The sequence below is a fragment of the Coptis chinensis genome, chromosome 6 (assembly GCF_015680905.1).
Source record: "Coptis chinensis isolate HL-2020 chromosome 6, ASM1568090v1, whole genome shotgun sequence".
NCBI lineage: Eukaryota > Viridiplantae > Streptophyta > Magnoliopsida > Ranunculales > Ranunculaceae > Coptis > Coptis chinensis.
Genome location: NC_141461.1, coordinates 41,190,674 through 41,197,009, shown reverse-complemented (window position 1 = coordinate 41,197,009; position 6,336 = coordinate 41,190,674). Strand labels below are relative to the sequence as shown.

Below are 6,336 nucleotides of genomic sequence, written 5' to 3'. Positions count from 1 at the left end.
ATAAAATACCATACCAACCAGACCCTTCCACCATGCCATAAATCACCCACCCATCTAGTTCGCCACCCTTCCCAGACCAAATTTCCCAACAAATGACTAACGCACAACAAACATTTATGGACCAAATAGCCAACCATCATAAAACATTTCTTCAAAATCTAGCCCAACTGATTTCCATGATCCCTTCACATCAAACACGAAACTTTCAACCTTGCGGAGATCGACACACAAGTCGAACAACCTAATCCCATAACCACACCATTATCTCTAGTTAAGACCTACCATAAATTTCCTGAATCATTATCTTCCCCATGACCTCCCATTAACCATTATGTTGACTCCACATCCCACCTAGATGAGGAAATTCTTGAAGGCGACTCTTTAGGACTTGTTCGATGACCACTTGCAAATTTGAGAGATGCCTCTAAGGAACCTTCCCACTAATCCATTTGAAGATGAATATAATGATGACACATTAGAAGATATTTATAAAAATGTGATGGAGGAAGAATTTGATAACTATTTGCATTCTCTTAATATGGACCTCCTATTGAGCATGTCCAGGCCTTTGTGTTTGCTAACTGCACTCACCGGATGATTATTCCTCGACACATTCGAATGATGCCATTGAGGATACTTATCATGTTTTAGAAGAAAAGGTGAGAAAATAGAGATTAACAATTCTAATATAAGGCATGAACAAGTTAATGTGCTAGAAAAGAGGAAGTAACATCTTTAGAGCAATGTGAATCTCAATTTAGTTTGGCGGTGAGGAAATAACAATGGAAGAAATAGATAAATTTCTTAAAGATAAAGTCCACGAACCACAATCTTGTAGATTCAGCCAAGCCAAATGTAGAGTTCTTAAGAGCATGTGAGGATCCACCAACTAATGACACTACTAAAAAAAGGTTTTTATCTCGGTTCTAAAATTAGCCTTATCTCGGTTCTGCTGATAAGAGAGATAATATGTCATGTAAATGAGATAATATGTCCCATAATTTAGGTACTAACTCTAAGTATAAATCTGTTATCTCGCCTTTTACTTAACGAGACAAAATATATGGATTTTACCACTAGTGGTATGGAACTGATATAATAGGAAATTTCATTTATCTCACCATTGTGGAACTGATATAATAGGAAGTTTCATTTATCTCACATTGAATTGATATAATTGATATAAACCAAATATCTCGACATTCAAATGATATAATTGCTATTATACCAAATATCTCGGAATAAATTTGGCAAAGAAAACAAAAATCCCGAAAAAATTAGAAGTCCCAAAAATAGAAGTCCCGCTTCACGATTACTCTTTTCGTGACTTTCACGAACTCCGCGATGGCAACTGCCATTATAATCCCAACTATCTCACCTCTCTACTATCTCTTAGGTATATTGCCCTCTTTAAACTCGAAACGATTTCCACTACCCATTTCAACTCGTTCAACAACTCTTACGGTTTTAGGTACTAAAATGATCTTAGATTAAGCTAGGAGATTATATAGTGTTCAAAACTAATCAGATTTTTTTGAAAAATGATTAATCAAACTTAGAATATTGAATCTAAATTATTCATGTATAAATAAGTTAGTGCCTAACCTTTATAAACCTGATTCGTAGTTCTTCCATCGACTATTCATTCCTTTGTTAGAACAAATTGGATTTGAGGAGGTTCCTGGGTCATCCCGCCTCAACTTGATTTACTTTTGAGCGGTATTACTCTTATATTTTTTTTAGATAAGGCCTTCTTGCACGTGTGAGCTTTTTTCTTGTATCTATGACTAAACGAAATGAAACCTTTCACTTACGATCCGCACATTTTGAAATCTTCAGCTTTTTGTAATGTTCGAATGTGAGCAAATGGGGGTTTGATAGAATAACTTCATCCGCGATAGGGACACCGAACCCTAGACTCAACACCATAATCTCTTTGATCGTTCCCCTCATATCATACATCCAATATACTTGAACCTAGCTCGAAATGGTTCCAATCGTTCCGCTTTAGACTTGTTCCCATGGAAAACTCTTTACCGTCTCGCCCATGTTCCAAATTGAGCTTTGCTCTCCTGAGCTGCAGAGCAAGCAAATTGGTATTTTGTCTTTTTGAGTTCTTTTTATTTTATTAAAGCTCTTCCCGGAGGTGGTAGGCAATAGCAATTACGATGCCAGAATCAAGCAAAGAATCGAGGCGAAGGTCCGATTCGGGGCTTTAAAGTGAAAAGTTCACTCACCTGAAGATGATTTGCCTAAACAAAATCAAAGTCTGCCTTTTTAGTCTAACTTGAAGGTGGCCTCCTCGAACTATGAGCGCCCTCCTAAAAAATTCTGCGAATGGCATAATTGTCTCAACTTGGTTTTACGTGACGTTGAGAAGGCAAGGATTTAAATCCATGAAATTTTGTATTTGGGTAGTAGAACCATTTGATATGCTTTCCCAATTGTAAATAGGTTCACTCTTGTATTTTCAGCTTTTTTATTGCTATTATACCAAATATCTCGGCATTCAATGGTTTTAGGAATACTTTCGTGAATTTACTTCCTCAAGATGTTGCAAATTCTGGCTGATGTAGCCTCTGTTCAGGATCTGGAGGTACTTTCGTTCTCTCTTTATCGGATGCCTTCTTATGCCGTAAAAAGACTGATTAAATTCTTGTTTCCCTTTGCCGAAGTCAATAAGTATACAAAATAGACAAGCATCATTTGTACTATCTTCTTAGGGATGGTATATGGTTTCATATGGATCTTTTTATTTCTCTACTTGCAATGGAGTTTAAGGCACTTGATCCTATTAATCTAATAGTTATAAGGTTTGTTGCATTGTTTGTCGTTACAACATTAGTCGATCCCCAATTGGTGAGGGTGGTTCTCCATTTTGGGGTACTAATTTAGCTATTAATTTTCAGCGGACAAGCTGCAGTTATTACTCCACGCCAGGTCACTTGTGGTCTAGGATCTAGGCGAGTTAAGGTAGTTGCAGCTGCTAAGCATCACACTGTCATAACAATTGAGGGTGGGGAAGTATTTACTTGGGGATCCAACAGAGGTACATAATTGCATGTAGTGATTGTATATTAGTACGTAGGTACAAAATTGCATGTAGTGATTGTATATTAGTTGTCAACATTTCAGTACAGAAATCTGATTTAAATTTATACTTGGAAAGGGGAAAAATCTATTTCTCTGGCTGCTGATATGTGTAAACCTAAATGCAAAGAAATGTAAAATAGGAACTTAGAGAAAAGAAGTCTAATCTATTATTTCTTTTAGTGCTATTACTTGTTGTTATTATTGTTATTTAATTATTTCTTCATCTACTACTATTATATGTTGTGATACTAACAGTTACTAATAGATGCTTGAAAATGTCATGCAGAGGGTCAGCTTGGTTATACCTCGATTGATACCCAAACCAACGCCAAGGCGGGTGAGTTTCCTTAAGGCGAAAATAGTTTCCGTTCGCGGCAGCTAACAAACACACTTCTTGTGATTTCTGAGTCTGGCGAGGTTTTTACTTGGGGCTGGAACAAGGAGGGCCATTTAGGGTATGGTACCTCCAACTCAGCTTCAAACTACACACCAATGGTTGTTGAATACTTGAAGGGAAAAAGTTTGACAGAAGTTGCGGCTGCAAAGTATCACAATTGTATTGTATTAGGAGCAGATGGGGAGGTATGCTTGATCGTTTGATTATTCTGGTTAATATTCCTGTTTTCTTATTTTGGTGATGTTCTTGTTTTTTTTTGCTTTTTTCCTTTTTTTTGTACTTGTAGGGTGTAAGATAATAAGATGTGATGTATTGGGTGTAACTTAATTGTTTGTGCAATGTGTAGTAGGAAAATATTACTAGACATGTGGCATGGGTAGTTTAAGTAGTTGTTAACATACGACATGTCTAGTATATTTTCCTACTATACATTACACAAACAGTTTGGTTACACCCAATACATCACATACTTGATTATTTAACAGTAGGTTACCTCAACCTAGTTTTTATTTGAATGAAATTTTTCACTTTACCGATTAAAACTATTAAAAAAATATTTTATCATAGATACTGAAGTGGTATTCAGTTTATAGTTGGCATCTTATGCTGCTTGAGACCATTGACCGGGTGTTGTGATTATTAAATCAACGATTTGTTTTTAATGGGTCACTATTGAACATGTTACTTCATTGACCGAGTCCTTTGAAGATCTTGAATATTTGACTTATTTTACATCGATCTATTTAAAACTGAACCACACCTTTAAGATGTCCCCATATTATAATGCATAATGTGTCAATTGGTAATTTTGTGATGTCTAATAAATGAACAATATTTCAGAAATTTTGCTTCTGTGCTCTATGAGACTCGATTGATGCTGATGTCTGTATGTACATACGATACAGTTCACTGGAATATTGTCACTTGCAGGTGTTCACATGGGGTCATCGTCTTGTTACACCAAGGTGTGTAGTCATTGCTAGAAATACTAAAAAAGTGGAGGCACACAAGTGAAGTTCCACCGTATGGAAAGGCTTCGTGTTATTGCAATAGCTGCAGGAATGGTACATAGCCCGCTCTTACTAATGACGGTTCACTATTCTATTGGGTGTCCTCGGATCCCATCTCAGATGCCAACAGGTTCTATTTGTTTGAGATTTTACTGTTGCACTTTTACCATTCTCTTCATCTATTTCTGACTTTTTATCCTCCACGTTATACCTGTAGCTATACTCTATGTTTGGGAAAAGCCTAGTGAGCATATCTGCAGGGAAGTATTGGGGCAGCTGCAGCTTCAGCCACAGGTGATATATATATGTGGGATGGGAAGAAAGGTAAGGGCGAGCCCTCTGCAGCTACTTTCGGTTGCTTGGCGTGAAGCAGGCTACCTCAGTTTCAGTTAATGGTGAAACCCACTTGTTAATTGTTTGTGGTCTTTATCATCCTGTATATCCTCCCAAACTTGCTTGAGTATCGAGAAGCCAAAACTAGAGACTAGAGATGCTTTTGAAGAATTAGATGAAGGATTTATGTTTGATGATATTGAAGATAATAGAATAATGTTGAATTCCAATGAAAACAATGATAAAATGCTTACACCAAGTTTAAAAAGCCTATGTGAAAAGTGGCAGCCGAGTCACTCGTGGAGCCAAGAAATGCTATTCAACTTCTTGAAATTGCAGACTCTATGGATGCTGATGAACTACGAAAGCATTGTGAGGTAGTGTTGATATTTAGTATGATGACCTTCAATCCTCGCGTTACATTTATTTATTTTCTTTGAGCAAGGTTTAAATAGTCATACTGTGGACCGGCTCTGCTGACTTAATAATGTACCTTCATGGCTTCATTATTGTATATGAACATTTTGTGTAATTAGCCTTTCCTAGTTTGCTAATTTAACTTGCACTGCATATCATGCTGATGTTTTTACTTTTAGCAAGAAGCAAAAAAGGGTATGGCAGTTGTTGGAAAAATAAATATTACTCCATTGGAGGAAAAGTCAGTTGATGATGAACCTTTGGTTTATGCTAGTAAACAGGTGCTTGCTTAGGATTCTCCTTTTATGGCACTGAATTAAAAATAAACTAGAAAATACCTTTTTATAGTTGACTTGTACAGACTAAAAGAAATTTTGGTTATGTATCCTTTTAGGAGGCAAAAATTGCGTTTAAAGAACTTTTGGAATCTGCGAATGTTGAGTCTAATTGGAGCTGGGAACAGGTATATTTATCTCTTCCCAATATTTTCGTTTCTAGATATGCACTTTGATTTCAGGAAGCAATGCAAGTCCTTGTTAGAGGACCAAGTAAAGAAGGTCCTAGAGAAAAAGTACATGGATGAGTGTGCTTTCGGTTTGAACTTGATCACGCACAAACCGCTTCAACTCCTTTCCTTGTTTGAGTCTTCTTCGCATCTAGCCCCTACAATGCACCGATCGAAGACCTCTTCAAAGATATGCTCCTAGAAACGAAGAGACCGAAGTTAACTTCGGACGCGGCTTCACGAAGTTCTTTAACGAAGCATCGCCAGTTGAGCTGAATTTACCTTTCCTACAACACAGACATGGGCTTCTCTCTTCGAAGAGACTCATAGCTCTGATGCAAAGCCTAGTACTAGTTGGGAGGAAGCAGGGGCTTCATATGTTGTTTCTGGTTGGGATGAAGAGGAAGGGTCTTGTTGGACGAACAACCCATATGTGGAGAACGAACATTCTCCTATAGCATCTTCGATATCTGGGTAAGTATAAAAATCTCTAAATTGATTACAGATTGTGCGATTAAGCAATGTGAGGACCTTGCATTTATCCTACCAGAGCTTCATTAGGGTGAGATAGCTTCCAATGA

The 6,336-nt window shown here is 37.1% G+C and overlaps 1 pseudogene; it reads left to right on the top strand.

Annotated features, from left to right (window-relative positions):
* The first annotated feature begins 2,551 nt into the window (after positions 1–2,551).
* Positions 2,552–5,781, top strand: LOC147492994 (uncharacterized; annotated as a pseudogene).
* Positions 5,782–6,336: the final 555 nt, after the last annotated feature.